At 38.7% G+C, this 16179-nt stretch overlaps 1 protein-coding gene across 3 annotated transcripts in view; it reads left to right on the top strand.

Annotated features, from left to right (window-relative positions):
* plekha7a (pleckstrin homology domain containing, family A member 7a) overlaps nt 1-16179 on the top strand; it is a 140474-nt gene that overhangs the window by 38758 nt on the left and 85537 nt on the right. The window contains exon 1 of one of the 3 annotated variants that reach the window (XM_061076966.1): nt 512-608. The exons of the other annotated variants lie outside the window; for them this stretch is intronic. The gene's annotated coding sequence lies outside the window, so the exon portion shown is untranslated. Of the gene's footprint in view, nt 1-511; nt 609-16179 lie in introns of those variants that run through there. 3 annotated transcript variants of the gene reach the window in all.

The following is a 16179-nucleotide window of genomic DNA, read 5'->3' as shown; positions in this document are numbered from 1 at the left end:
TTACTATCTCCTTTATCATCTTTATTTTTTATCCTCTGTTTTTGGATTTACCGTCCTCTGACTGACTGCTGTTTAAAATATGACAGTTCACACCTACATCGCACTGACAAAAGAAGATAAGTCAATTTTTTAAACTCTAAACCGTAAACATAGTTTAAAGAGTGTTATTGGAACATTATTTTGGAAATGGGGACGGGAACAGCAAGTAGATCTCGGGGGGAGAGATAAGGCTTCAATATTGCATTTGTTATTTCAAAATTTTTTCACACCTGAGCACCACTCTAAACATGCACAAATTAAACTGTTTTTTTATTGATGAAGCCAAAAATGTCTGTAATACATTGCATGAGAGAGATAGAAGCATTGTTCTATGGACTCAGTGAGAGTTCAGTGATCCCGTGCTGAGGCTGCTCTGGTTAATGATTCCCTCAACTGTCAACAGGCACATTATTGACACCCCCTCCATTCATCTGCTTAATCCAGTGTGTTTACATTCAAATGACAAGTTGTTCATTCGCTGTTTGAGGGAGTCCTTATAGCCAGACTCCACTGTTTGGTCCGCTAATCCAGCATAAGCCTTTAGCGTCTGTCAACTGCAGAGGCTTGAGGTGAGTGTGAAAGCCTAATGAGGGCCGCCCTGTGTTTGCGTCAGAGTATTGATCTTATTTGTGTGTGGTGTTTTTGGAGTGGGCGTATATACGTGTTTGACTTATTGATGAAAGACGCAGATAGAGTGGACATATTTAGTTAAGAAATAAGTTAATAAAGTTAATATTTATATAGCATTATAAAGTGAATATATACCACAAAACACAGCATATAGAGTATATAATATACTGTGTTTTGTGTTGTTTAAAAAGAGTATTTAGTAAAAACACATGATGTGATGAGGAGTGACATGTCAAAGGTCATGACACAGATGTGAACCCGCAGCACAGCATGTGAAGAGTCACCCAGACACCCTTGAGGATTGTACTTGTGTGCATTTAACCTTATTGAGAGGATTTTACTCGTGTGTGTTTTGTGCGCGTGCTGGGCTGTCAGCCTCACAACGGTTAAAGGATGTAATGGATTTAGGCTGGTGGCCCAGCAGGGGGTGAATGAAAGGCTTTGCTTCATTCCTTCATACTCACTTGCACTGCACACACACACACACACAGACACACTGTGCTCGTTGCTACAACCTTACATACATAAACACACATAAATAAATGAATAATACAACTTCGCAATTGACTGGTTTACCTTAAGAGCCACACTTAACATCTCTTAAATATTTAAAAGGGAAAAGTGAGCGTGTGATCACCTGCTAATCTCTAAACAATGACTGAATAATGTGGGAGACAAAATGTCATAAAAGAATCACTCGCTGGCAGAAATAAGTCTGAGGAGAGTATGACAAATAATAACTGTGAATGTAGGATCAACAGATTCACATGAGGTTGTTAGGTGAGTGAGCAAGAGACCTCTGTGTACGTCCAGATGTGGGAAAAAATGTTGCAGAAAGTTCAGAAGATATCTGGTGAAATTAAAATAGATTTTTAACATTTCACTCTTTACATTTTTCCTCTGGGAATATTGCTCTTTGTTACAGCACACTACACTGGTACAGTATGTGATTTTGTTGACTACTGTCTTGCTAAGAAAACTACTGAATTATTTATGTACATGGTGTAAACGTTGGCACCGTGGCATTTGTTAATCTGCTAACTTCACACTTTCAATAGCATAAACAGAAAATAAGAGAATCAAGGGTTGGAGCATAGCTTGTTTTGGGAGAAAGAAAAGGGAAATGAGATAAAAACTAATCTTAAATGTTTAATTAACTATAATCTCATGATGTGTTTACCTCAAAGTTGATTTACCATACTGGTAAACGCATACACACATCTGAATGCCTCTTGTAATTTTCCCACAACCTTAAAAGTGGAACATATCACAGGAAATATGCAAAGAGCACAGTACCAGAATAAGACCGTGCATCTTATCTTGGGAGTCTCTAGGAGAATGTGTCATTCAGTCTCTTGCTGTCATCTCCTCCTCCTGAGTGTTGACACTCTGCTGCAGCTGGAGGTTTGATGCAACTGACACTTGGACAAAATGAATTCCCTGCAAGTCACTCACAGGGAGGGTGCCCTTATGTCACAAAGTGTCAGGCTGTCACAGCTGCAGACTTGGGGGGAAGAGAGAGATCTGCTATGGCTGTGGTTTCTTTGACCTGGCAGCCTGTCTTTGGCAGTGGGGATGCAGTAAAAGGACGATTGGTTGACTAATGATGGAAGTCAGTAATCCTGATTTCTTATTGAACAGGAAAGGGAAAGACAAAGCAGCTGCAGAACAAAACATACAATTGTATATATTGCACAGACCAGACAGATGCCGTGTTGTGTTGTAATGTATCAAATTGTTTAATCTTTATGGGATTCATATCAGGAGGACATGACCATTTTCTTTTGAGGGACAAAAGACCTACTTGTGCACGAAAAACTATGATATGATAAGCCATTTATTCAGTAAATATCCATTTTCTATTCAGGCTTCTCAAATGTAATGATTAACTCCTTTCTTATCTGTCTTTTGTTATTATAAATTTAAAAAAGGAATTGGTTTTAAACTGTTAATGAATCCCAAATTGGTCTCTTGGAATGAGTAATGGGCATCTGCACACTCTTCTTTCAGTCTAAAAACTGAATTAAACTTATGAAATAGTTGTAGCTTTAATGTGTTATCATTTTACAAAAGTTTTGTTGTCCAAAGTCATATTTCTAAGCTTATTTTAGATTAACAAAAAAAATATGTATCTATATACACTGGGAATTGTATCAGTATCTTGTTATTGATGCTAACCACATCACTGTGACCTGCTATGCAAAGTACTTAAACAGGATCAGAAGATTGTGATTAGTATGCCATCAGACTGTGACTTGACCTGATTTATATAGTTACATAATGTGGATGATTTCACAGCTTCTCTGGTGAAACTAAAGATGTTTAGCATTTAGGAACTGTCTGAATCATGTAATTTTATCGTACAAAGAAAAGCCTACACGGTTATCCAAGAAAAGCTGGATTCAGCGCAACCGGACTTGGTTCTACTTGAAGACATTTCACTTCTCAGCCAAGAGCTCAGTTCTGACTGAGTGGTGCAGAGTCTCAGGCATTCAACCTCTGTGGGTTCATTGTAAAGGTCGTTGATGCCCCTTGGTTCGTTGGTGCGTCAGGTTGTTGAAACAAAAGCGGTTACTACTGTTGTCGTCACCTGAAGTCAAATGTAAACCACTGATTTTTGAGCCACAAAGTCACTAAGTGTAAATTGTCAATAAATATCTTTGGAAGGGATGACTAGGCAGCATTATAGTTGGAGGACGAGTGGTGTCATTGACGTCCTCTTCTGTTGACGTATTGTTTCTCTACTCTGACGTTGATGGCCTTCTTCACCTCCACCTTCCCTATATATTATTATTTGTCCTCGTAGGATCCCTTTTCTGACATGTGTAGGGAAACTGCGGACTCTTGCCATGTGTTTGTTTTATGCTTGTTTAGTTTCACTGATATAGGTCTGTGCATTTCACACTGCATTGGACTGAAAAATAAAACCCATTAGAACAGCCTGAGGCACTAATGAACCATCAAAGGAGACATCAATGGCCTTGACTATGACCCCACAGAGGTTAGTTAGGCAAGGCAAGTTAATTCATATAGAACATTTCAGACACAACGGCAATTCAAAGTGCTTTACATAAACATACAAGACGCATTAAAACAGAACACTTATAAAAGAGAGGGAACAAACAGAGACAAACAGTTGAAATATTGTCAATTTCAAATATTATTAGATGAGCAGATGTAGAACAGTGTAACATCTGGAAAAGCAATGGCAAACAGAAACGTTATAAAGTCAGAACTGAAGAAGACAAGAAAACAACCTCCTCAAGTATCAACAAACAAGACAAGTTTTCTTGGATAACCATGATCGGCTTGACTGAGAATCTTCACAGACAGTTACGTCATTTTTGTATAAAAAGCTTGCATCTATAGATAATCATTATTTCAGCTACAGCCTTGTTTGTTTGAGTTGTAATTCCATGAATTTTTCATACCAGTCAAAGAGTCACAGACAGGAGAACATGCACTCAGAATTCTGATTAAAATCTGAATGACATTGCTCACATTGTTCTAATGTCAGCATATTTCCCTGTGCTCATTAGCTAGAGTAACTCAATTTACCTAATATATATTCTGCTTGGTCAGGAGGGTAAATTAGCATGATGTCCAACCTCTTTTCAGATTCTTCGTTGGTGCTGTCCAGATGTCATCGTTCTCTTAATGCTCAACTTGTCCTTGTTTCAACTCGGACCAAGTCATGAGAAGTGGGAGGAAATGAAAACAAGCAAAGTTGCTTTCATTGCAAAGCAGGGACATGGAGGGTTCACTGAAGTGTTTGGTGGCTAAACCCAGAACGCTGCTTTTAGTTTGTGTGTAATCTGTTTTCCTTCACATTTCATCAGATGTAGTGTGTGTGCTGTGGCAAGAGTGACCGTACCAGGGCTGGAATTTAGAAAAAAAGCCGTTCACATCCAGCAGTTTGGATTTATAGTGAGATGAGGAGATGTCTCCAAACGGTCCCTTCAAACTGCAGCTAAAATCTTGCAGGATACGGGCTCATTAGAGTCAAATCTAACAGTGCAGATGGAAGCACTGTGGCCTAGAGCCCCTCTCGGAGGTTGCTGACTTCAAAGACTTGACATCTGATGATTTTGGCTGAATCAGAGAGAAGCAGAGATGCTGAGCACTTGTTGGGGAAGTGATGGGTATTGTATGGGCCTTGGCTTCGTAAGGTAGGAGAGCTGCAGAGTCAACACTGATATCGGTACATCAGGGTGAATTGTGTCAGTGAAGACATGTACGGGTTCTGTAAGAAGTCTACCATGTAACAGTGGTCTTGTTGCTTTTAAACTCTTTTTTTAAAAATTATTTAACAGTAATAGGTTTTTTGTCAACGTCATAGTAATAGGACACCAGTTATTTAGGGCCCGAGCACAGACATCAAAGGTGTCTGGTGAGACCCTATTGAAATTGTAAGGATTATTATTATTATTATTATTATTATTCAGGCAAATGAAATGGCTTTTTGAGGGCTTTAACATGCTCAACTTCTTACCAAAATTTGCAGAAAGTTAGAAAGTGGTGAAAATTTACATATTCTGAAGGAATTTTCAATGGGCGTCGCAAAATGGCTCAACGGTGCCCCCCGAGACCCCCCGAGACCCCCAGAAGGTGTTCCCATTGACCTATCTTCACAAAAATCGATATACAGGTGTATCATGACCAGACAAACAAAAAAGTCTCTTGGTGCAATTGGAAAAACACAACAGGAAGCCTGCTATTTTGCATTTAGTGGCCATTTTGGCCATATTCCACATTTTTTCTTTGATACACTTGTACCAGGGTTTTCATCGGATCAACTTCAAATTGAGATGAGTGTCATCACAACAAGATGGAGATAAAAACTGACTGACAGATTTTATTTTAATCACACGGTGTGACCGTGGCGTGGTGTCAAAGTTTGATTACACGCCATTAAAACACGATGTTCTGTAACGCGGACATACATGGACCATGAATCCTTTGATTTCAGTCTTCCTAGATCAAAGGAAACTTTATTTTATTATTATTATTATTATTATTATTATTATTATTATTATTATTATTATTATTATTATTCAGGCAAATGAATTGGCTTTTTGAGGGCTTTAACATGCTCAACTTCTTACCAAAATTTGCAGAAAGTTAGAAAGTGGTGAAAATTTACGTATTCTGAAGGAATTTTCAATGGGCATCGCAAAATGGCTCAACGGTGCCCCCCGAGACAGCCCGAGACCCCCGGAAGGTGTTCCCATTGACCTATCTTCACAAAAATCGATATACAGGTGTATCATGACCAAACAAACAAAAAAGTCTCTGGGTGCAATTGTAAAAACAAATCAGGAAGCCTGATATTTTGTATTTAGTGGCCATTTTGGCCATATTCCACATTTTTTCTTTGATACACTTGTACCAGGGTTTTCATCGGATCAACTTCAAATTGAGATGAGTGTCATCACAACAAGATGGAGATAAAAACTGACTGACAGATTTTTTTTTAATCACACGGTGTGACCGTGGCGTGGTGTCAAAGTTTGATTACACGCCATTAAAACACGATGTTCTGTAACGCGGACATACATGGACCATGAATCCTTTGATTTCAGTCTTCCTAGATCAAAGGAAACTTTATGTCTTGCAAAGGTTACGTCTCTCTCTCTCTCAGAACTGGTTATTTTTGTTTTTTCAGACAAAAAGCATGCAACGCTTCAAAATGGATGTGCTCGGGCCCACCCAGTGCTGCTTTGCAGCCCTAAAATTTTTATTATTATTATTATTATTATTATTCAGGCAAATGAATTGGCTTTTTGAGGGCTTTAACATGCTCAATTTCTTATTATTATTATTATTATTATTCAGGCAAATGAATTGGCTTTTTGAGGGCTTTAACATGCTCAACTTCTTACCAAAATTTGCAGAAAGTTAGAAAGTGGTGAAAATTTACATATTCTGAAGGAATTTTCAATGGGCGTCGCAAAATGGCTCAACGGTGCCCCCCGAGACAGCCCGAGACCCCCGGAAGGTGTTCCCATTGACCTATCTTCACAAAAATCGATATACAGGTGTATCATGACCAGACAAACAAAAAAGTCTCTGGGTGCAATTGGAAAAACACAACAGGAAGCCTGCTATTTTGCATTTAGTGGCCATTTTGGCCATATTCCACATTTTTTCTTTGATACACTTGTACTTATTATTATTATTATTATTCAGGCAAATGAATTGGCTTTTTGAGGGCTTTAACATGCTCAACTTCTTACCAAAATTTGCAGAAAGTTAGAAAGTGGTGAAAATTTACATATTCTGAAGGAATTTTCAATGGGCGTCGCAAAATGGCTCAACGGTGCCCCCCGAGACAGCCCGAGACCCCCGGAAGGTGTTCCCATTGACCTATCTTCACAAAAATCGATATACAGGTGTATCATGACCAGACAAACAAAAAAGTCTCTTGGTGCAATTGGAAAAACACAACAGGAAGCCTGCTATTTTGCATTTAGTGGCCATTTTGGCCATATTCCACATTTTTTCTTTGATACACTTGTACCAGGGTTTTCATCGGATCAACTTCAAATTGAGATGAGTGTCATCACGACAAGATGGAGATAAAAACTGACTGACAGATTTTTTTTTAATCACACGGTGTGACCGTGGCGTGGTGTCAAAGTTTGATTACACGCCATTAAAACACGATGTTCTGTAACGCGGACATACATGGACCATGAATCCTTTGATTTCAGTCTTCCTAGATCAAAGGAAACTTTATGTCTTGCAAAGGTTACGTCTCTCTCTCTCTCAGAACTGGTTATTTTTGTTTTTTCAGACAAAAAGCATGCAACGCTTCAAAATGGATGTGCTCGGGCCCACCCAGTGCTGCTTTGCAGCCCTAAAATTTTTATTATTATTATTATTATTATTATTATTATTATTATTATTATTCAGGCAAATGAATTGGCTTTTTGAGGGCTTTAACATGCTCAACTTCTTACCAAAATTTGCAGAAAGTTAGAAAGTGGTGAAAATTTACGTATTCTGAAGGAATTTTCAATGGGCGTCGCAAAATGACTCAACGGTGCCCCCCGAGACAGCCCGAGACCCCCGGAAGGTGTTCCCATTGACCTATCTTCACAAAAATCGATATACAGGTGTATCATGACCAGACAAACAAAAAAGTCTCTTGGTGCAATTGGAAAAACACAACAGGAAGCCTGCTATTTTGCATTTAGTGGCCATTTTGGCCATATTCCACATTTTTTCTTTGATACACTTGTACCAGGGTTTTCATCGGATCAACTTCAAATTGAGATGAGTGTCATCACAACAAGATGGAGATAAAAACTTACTGACGGATTTTTTTTTAATCACACGGTGTGACCGTGGCATGGCGTCAAAATTTGATTACACGCCATTAAAACACGATGTTCTGTAACGCGGACATACATGGACCATGAATCCTTTGATTTCAGTCTTCCTAAATCAAAGGAAACTTTATGTCTTGTTATTAGGGCCCGAGCACAGACATCAAAGGTGTCTGGTGAGACCCTATTGAAATTGTAAGGATTATTAGGGCCCGAGCACAGACATCAAAGGTGTCTGGTGAGACCCTATTGAAATTGTAAGGATTATTATTATTATTATTATTATTATTATTATTATTATTATTATTATTCAGGCAAATGAATTGGCTTTTTGAGGGCTTTAACATGCTCAACTTCTTACCAAAATTTGCAGAAAGTTAGAAAGTGGTGAAAATTTACGTATTCTGAAGGAATTTTCAATGGGCGTCGCAAAATGGCTCAACGGTGCCCCCCGAGACAGCCCGAGACCCCCGGAAGGTGTTCCCATTGACCTATCTTCACAAAAATCGATATACAGGTGTATCATGACCAGACAAACAAAAAAGTCTCTGGGTGCAATTGGAAAAACACAACAGGAAGCCTGCTATATTGCATTTAGTGGCCATTTTGGCCATATTCCACATTTTTTCTTTGATACACTTGTACCAGGGTTTTCATCGGATCAACTTCAAATTGAGATGAGTGTCATCACGACAAGATGGAGATAAAAACTGACTGACGGATTTTTTTTTAATCACACAGTGTGACCGTGGCGTGGCGTCAAAGTTTGATTACACGCCATTAAAACATGATGTTCTGTAACGCGGACATACATGGACCATGAATCCTTTGATTTCAGTCTTCCTAGATCAAAGGAAACTTTATGTCTTGCAAAGGTTACGTCTCTCTCTCTCAGAACTGGTTATTTTTGTTTTTTTCAGACAAAAAGCATGCAACGCTTCAAAATGGATGTGCTCGGGCCCACCCAGTGCTGCTTTGCAGCCCTAAAAATGTTATATTTTCATATATTTTAGTTGTATATATATTTGTATTTATTATTATTATTATTATTATTATTATTCAGGCAAATGAAATGGCTTTTTGAGGGCTTTAACATGCTCAACTTCTTACCAAAATTTGCAGAAAGTTAGAAAGTGGTGAAAATTTACATATTCTGAAGGAATTTTCAATGGGCGTCGCAAAATGGCTCAACGGTGCCCCCCGAGACCCCCCGAGACCCCCAGAAGGTGTTCCCATTGACCTATCTTCACAAAAATCGATATACAGGTGTATCATGACCAGACAAACAAAAAAGTCTCTTGGTGCAATTGGAAAAACACAACAGGAAGCCTGCTATTTTGCATTTAGTGGCCATTTTGGCCATATTCCACATTTTTTCTTTGATACACTTGTACCAGGGTTTTCATCGGATCAACTTCAAATTGAGATGAGTGTCATCACAACAAGATGGAGATAAAAACTGACTGACAGATTTTTTTTTAATCACACGGTGTGACCGTGGCGTGGTGTCAAAGTTTGATTACACGCCATTAAAACACGATGTTCTGTAACGCGGACATACATGGACCATGAATCCTTTGATTTCAGTCTTCCTAGATCAAAGGAAACTTTATGTCTTGCAAAGGTTACGTCTCTCTCTCTCTCAGAACTGGTTATTTTTGTTTTTTCAGACAAAAAGCATGCAACGCTTCAAAATGGATGTGCTCGGGCCCACCCAGTGCTGCTTTGCAGCCCTAAAATTTTTATTATTATTATTATTATTATTATTATTATTCAGGCAAATGAATTGGCTTTTTGAGGGCTTTAACATGCTCAATTTCTTATTATTATTATTATTATTATTCAGGCAAATGAATTGGCTTTTTGAGGGCTTTAACATGCTCAACTTCTTACCAAAATTTGCAGAAAGTTAGAAAGTGGTGAAAATTTACATATTCTGAAGGAATTTTCAATGGGCGTCGCAAAATGGCTCAACGGTGCCCCCCGAGACAGCCCGAGACCCCCGGAAGGTGTTCCCATTGACCTATCTTCACAAAAATCGATATACAGGTGTATCATGACCAGACAAACAAAAAAGTCTCTGGGTGCAATTGGAAAAACACAACAGGAAGCCTGCTATTTTGCATTTAGTGGCCATTTTGGCCATATTCCACATTTTTTCTTTGATACACTTGTACTTATTATTATTATTATTATTCAGGCAAATGAATTGGCTTTTTGAGGGCTTTAACATGCTCAACTTCTTACCAAAATTTGCAGAAAGTTAGAAAGTGGTGAAAATTTACATATTCTGAAGGAATTTTCAATGGGCGTCGCAAAATGGCTCAACGGTGCCCCCCGAGACAGCCCGAGACCCCCGGAAGGTGTTCCCATTGACCTATCTTCACAAAAATCGATATACAGGTGTATCATGACCAGACAAACAAAAAAGTCTCTTGGTGCAATTGGAAAAACACAACAGGAAGCCTGCTATTTTGCATTTAGTGGCCATTTTGGCCATATTCCACATTTTTTCTTTGATACACTTGTACCAGGGTTTTCATCGGATCAACTTCAAATTGAGATGAGTGTCATCACGACAAGATGGAGATAAAAACTGACTGACAGATTTTTTTTTAATCACACGGTGTGACCGTGGCGTGGTGTCAAAGTTTGATTACACGCCATTAAAACACGATGTTCTGTAACGCGGACATACATGGACCATGAATCCTTTGATTTCAGTCTTCCTAGATCAAAGGAAACTTTATGTCTTGCAAAGGTTACGTCTCTCTCTCTCTCAGAACTGGTTATTTTTGTTTTTTCAGACAAAAAGCATGCAACGCTTCAAAATGGATGTGCTCGGGCCCACCCAGTGCTGCTTTGCAGCCCTAAAATTTTTATTATTATTATTATTATTATTATTATTATTATTATTCAGGCAAATGAATTGGCTTTTTGAGGGCTTTAACATGCTCAACTTCTTACCAAAATTTGCAGAAAGTTAGAAAGTGGTGAAAATTTACGTATTCTGAAGGAATTTTCAATGGGCGTCGCAAAATGACTCAACGGTGCCCCCCGAGACAGCCCGAGACCCCCGGAAGGTGTTCCCATTGACCTATCTTCACAAAAATCGATATACAGGTGTATCATGACCAGACAAACAAAAAAGTCTCTTGGTGCAATTGGAAAAACACAACAGGAAGCCTGCTATTTTGCATTTAGTGGCCATTTTGGCCATATTCCACATTTTTTCTTTGATACACTTGTACCAGGGTTTTCATCGGATCAACTTCAAATTGAGATGAGTGTCATCACAACAAGATGGAGATAAAAACTGACTGACAGATTTTTTTTTAATCACACGGTGTGACCGTGGCGTGGTGTCAAAGTTTGATTACACGCCATTAAAACACGATGTTCTGTAACGCGGACAAACATGGACCATGAATCCTTTGATTTCAGTCTTCCTAGATCAAAGGAAACTTTATTTTTTGTTTTTTCATTATTATTATTATTCAGGCAAATGAATTGGCTTTTTGAGGGCTTTAACATGCTCAACTTCTTACCAAAATTTGCAGAAAGTTAGAAAGTGGTGAAAATTTACGTATTCTGAAGGAATTTTCAATGGGCGTCGCAAAATGGCTCAACGGTGCCCCCCGAGACAGCCCGAGACCCCCGGAAGGTGTTCCCATTGACCGATCTTCACAAAAATCAATACACAGGTGTATTTATTATTATTATTCAGGCAAATGAATTGGCTTTTTGAGGGCTTTAATTATTATTATTATTATTATTCAGGCAAATGAATTGGCTTTTTGAGGGCTTTAATTGTATATTGAATTCATTCAGAAAAATACATTATCTCCATTAGGTCTTTACATGAGTTTTTAATATAATATACCATACCGTTTACAGTCAGATTCTATATTTTTCCATATTGCACCCATGACACACTTTATAGTGGAATTAAGACATACACATGTCACATAATGAGACAAAGGTTGGAATTCTCCACATGTCATTTGATTCGTTCATATTCTGAGTATGATCCTATTCATGTTAGGTTCATTAGAAAATGCTGTTCAGATGGAAGTGTCATTTTCAGACTAATGTCTTGATTTGGTTAAGGTGGTGTCTCAATGAAAAGCAGTAGCAATAGATGTAGAGAGACTATGAGCTAAATGGGCTTTGTGTATAATGAAAAGATGTATGCGTTTTATTTCCCCAGCACATACTGCGGTTAAAGTGATCAGTATTTCTGAATTTCTATTAGTCTTTCTTTGTCTATGTTCATGTGTTCATCCATGTGTCCGTCCCTGTTTCTATCTAGTGGTTAATTTCTCACAAAACTTTACAGTTATGTCATATATACAGTACTGTATATTGTTAAAATAGATTTGTGTAACTCTGTTCTTGTGTCTTTAGAATGATGATGGCCTTGACTGTTTAGAAGTTTCTTTTCTGATTTGTGTGATGGATTGACACTTGGTTTATTACAATTTATTTGTTGACAGAATGTAGCGCAGAGGTGTGTGTTTTGGAAATCTGATTCTGGATGCTCATTTATTCTGTTTTGTCAAATTCTTCTTTTAAGGTGAGATCAAAGGAACTTTTTTTCTACTTCCTGTATATACACTAGAATTAACATTTTGGCGATAATGTGTTGTCACTGAGGGGCACCTATTAGAGTGACTCATATTTACAACACACTGATGATGTAGATGGTCCTGTCAATGTAAAGTAGCAGTTTTGTCAGTGATGTGGGCTGGGGAGGGAACAGTCCCATGCTTTCATGCCCGAGCTAGATGTGTGGGATGTAAATATCAGCCTGCTCCTCATTCTCTATCTGTTTTTCTCTGTCTGAAACCCTTTGAGTTTCCCAAACTCTCAAATCTCACATTACGCCGCAGCTGACTCAGTCCTTGTGGGCATCACAGCTCTAATCCCTGTCTTATCTGAGACAGCTTTTTGTGTAATCAAAGAATCCACTGTAACAACTTTTGTTTAAATGTTTTGATGTTAATATAACATGGCTTTTCATCCTACTTTGTAAAGTCTGGGACATATTGGATATATTACCAAATATTTGGAAGGCAGTCGTCTATGTGATCATGCAGTATGCATTTATGTTTGATGTATAAATATACAGACAAATAACCTCAATTTAAAAAAAAAAAGCTGTTCATACAGCAGTGTTTCTGTCTGTTACATGTTGTTGATTCAGATTGATTCAGTGGGTGGGGATCACTGAAATAAACCCACCTTCATGTGAATGGTAAATGGAAAGTCAGTACTTCCCATAGCTGTCCACTGTTCAGCTTTTAAACAGCACTAACTAAAGTGCTGTTCGGTGAGTATTTTTGGCAAAACACCACCATTGCAAACACTGTCAAGGGAGAACTTTGGGAAATAGAAATACTCACTCTCCCTCAGTGCTGAAAATTGCCCTCGGGTTGTGTATTGGTAGCATAAAAAAATAAAATTAAAGGGAAAATACGAGCCTCGTTCTGTTAAACCAGAAAAATATGGCAGCCAACGAACCTCTCTGTATCTCATTTGACCTTGAAGGTCAATATTTACTTTCCTTTTAGCTAAGTGGAGGAATCATGAAAAAATGATCTTGTACTTAAGCTAAATGTTCCATCACATCTTGGTAACTTTGTATGTCTGATGTTTGGTGCTCGTCAGGTTTTTGACAGTGGGTTTAGCGAAGCTCTGCTGCTGGACAAAACGTAAGAGATGTGAAAGTTGCCTCCACACATTGATGCCGTTGTCAATGTGCTGTATACAAAAATACCATTGTCATATTAGCACGTTTATTTGTGACTTTGTTTTTGTGAAGCTTGTTTCAGTATGTTTCGCACGTCTGTTGCAGAGAAAAACTGTTTAGTACAAATGGGAAAACCCAAACACATTTCCATTGCATATATTTCACTTCACACATTGGCACTTCCAAACAAGAAGGAACTTGTCTTGCTGCAGTCTCAGTGGACTCTGCGAGCGAAGCGTAGGCTGGAGTCTTTCCTTAGTGTCAGTCGCTATAGACCAGATTCCTCTCTCCGCCTCCGAATGAGGCGTAAAGTACCATCGCATGCCACAGAGGTCCATATCTTTAATATTTCAGATGCACTTGCGCCTTAAATTAGATTCAAGCCATTTAATTAAGTATAATAAAACAGGAGCACAAGTGCAACTTGAGATTCGAATAATTTTGAAATGGATATTTTAGTGCCTCAATTTCTCTGCAGTGCATAGTCAAATTACACGTTTGCCTCAAAGTTTATAAATTTTCTGCAGATCTGTGTACCTCCTTGGGGAGGAAGTGTTCACGCCTTTGAAGCAAAGTTTTATGAAAGTGATGAATTCTGCTGTAGTGCCCGGCTGTGCAGGTCTAGCGCTGATAAATTTATGACTTTCTCAGTTACATCTACTTTGAGTTATGATTTTATCTTCAGGGTTTATTTTGGGTTTAATACTTTCTCATTGATCTTGATGACTATAGTGCAATCCACTGACGCCGTTAGTTTTTAAACCATCTCGTCAGTAAAACTTACTTGAGCCTAGTACCTATTGACATTTTTGCTTGTAAATCAATTGGCCACAATGTGGAGCTCTCAATGAAACCAAACTCTCGGACAATTGATCATTCAAGCCTTTTTTTTAAAAAGTTTGTCTATTACATGTGAAGAGCGCAGGGTCAGATACATTCATAACAACAGGAAAATCTCCTGAACATTCAGGTGAGGGGTCGGGCCTGAGTAGAGCTCTCAAATCTTGTATTTCGAAATGGACATCTTTGTCAACGTATTCCATGTGTATAACACCTTATCCTGAAATATCTTTATTTTATTCTCATTATTCTTTTTTTCTTCAGTTTTGTGTCTGTTGCATTATGGAAAATTCATCAGCACATCCACTGGCTCCCTGTGAATTTGGGGATATTTTACTTAGGTGTGGCTGCCAGGAAAAGTTCGGGGCAACTGGATGTTTGCATTTTCACATACAGTACAGCTGCTCTGGAAGATTTCAGGAAAATGTTCAGTGCATCTCTGAAAGCAGCTTCAGTCTCTAATGTAGCCGTGGGGATCCCCTCAAGCTTCATTGCAAGCTGAATTCCTGCAATGAGTCAGGCAGGGCATCACCAACATTTAATCAGCCCAGATTCGCCCAATCATCTACGTGCAGGTTCTGATTCTAATTTCTCTTGAACATTTTGGGATTTAGTATCGTCATTCAGTACAGGCTTAACTTCATGCTGTGGGGACGGCCGAGATTAGAGCCAAGACACCGGGTATTAACTGAATCCTCTTTATTTACATTCCCGGTGAGTTGGAGTTAAGTTTGTTCTTATGTTCAAAGACTGAGGTGAAGCTCAGATTTATATTTGGTTAGGTCATGCTCTGGGATGGGATCGGACTACTTTTAATCACACAGGTTAGCACGACATACCTAAATGAAATTTGGGATTTAGTTATTTGTTTTTGTCTTATTGAATGTCACCAGGTCCCACAGACTCAGATCGAAGAAATATTTGCTGTTGCCGTGGCATTTAGCGTCATTTCTCAACTGAATCGATAATATGCACGTCAGGTGGCATCGGGTGGGACATGTCTGTGTGTGTGTGTGGGTGTTTCTCCCCTAGTTTGTCCAGGCATCTTAAGTTATGCCTTTTATTATTTTCCCCTTTTCTTTCAAAGCCATTTCTCTAATAATTTAAGTCTGTCTGTCTCAAGTAGCTGCAAATAACTGCCCCCCCTATCTTGACAACTTAGATCTGGTGCCTAACGCACATCACTTTTGAAACAGTTTGCAATTTTATCTTATTGAAGACACTCAGTGGCATATTGCATTCAGCCCTGTACCCTAACATTAACCATCACAACTGAATGCCTTACCCTGACTAAAACCTTAACCCTCAAACAAGCCTTTGAAAAAGTGAGGACCAGCTAAAATGTCCTCACTTTCCAAAAATGTCTTCAGGCTGTAAGGTCTATGCTCAAAATGGTCCTCACAAATAGATAAGAACACACAGACACACACAAACACCTTGTCTTCTCTAGGAGACAGGGTCTGTCAGGACAGTCTGAAGTGTTTTGAAAGCGAGTTCAATGCAGACTTGTCTTCCATTAGCATACCAGGCTGTCAGTCGATGTTCACCCACTTGCTGCCCAAAAGAAAAGTTGCTCTCTTGTCATTC

Source organism: Limanda limanda, chromosome 8 (genome assembly GCF_963576545.1).
Source record: "Limanda limanda chromosome 8, fLimLim1.1, whole genome shotgun sequence".
Taxonomy (NCBI): Eukaryota; Metazoa; Chordata; class Actinopteri; order Pleuronectiformes; family Pleuronectidae; genus Limanda; species Limanda limanda.
Note: the sequence above shows the minus strand (reverse complement) of the source record. Positions and strands in the feature narration are given on the sequence as shown.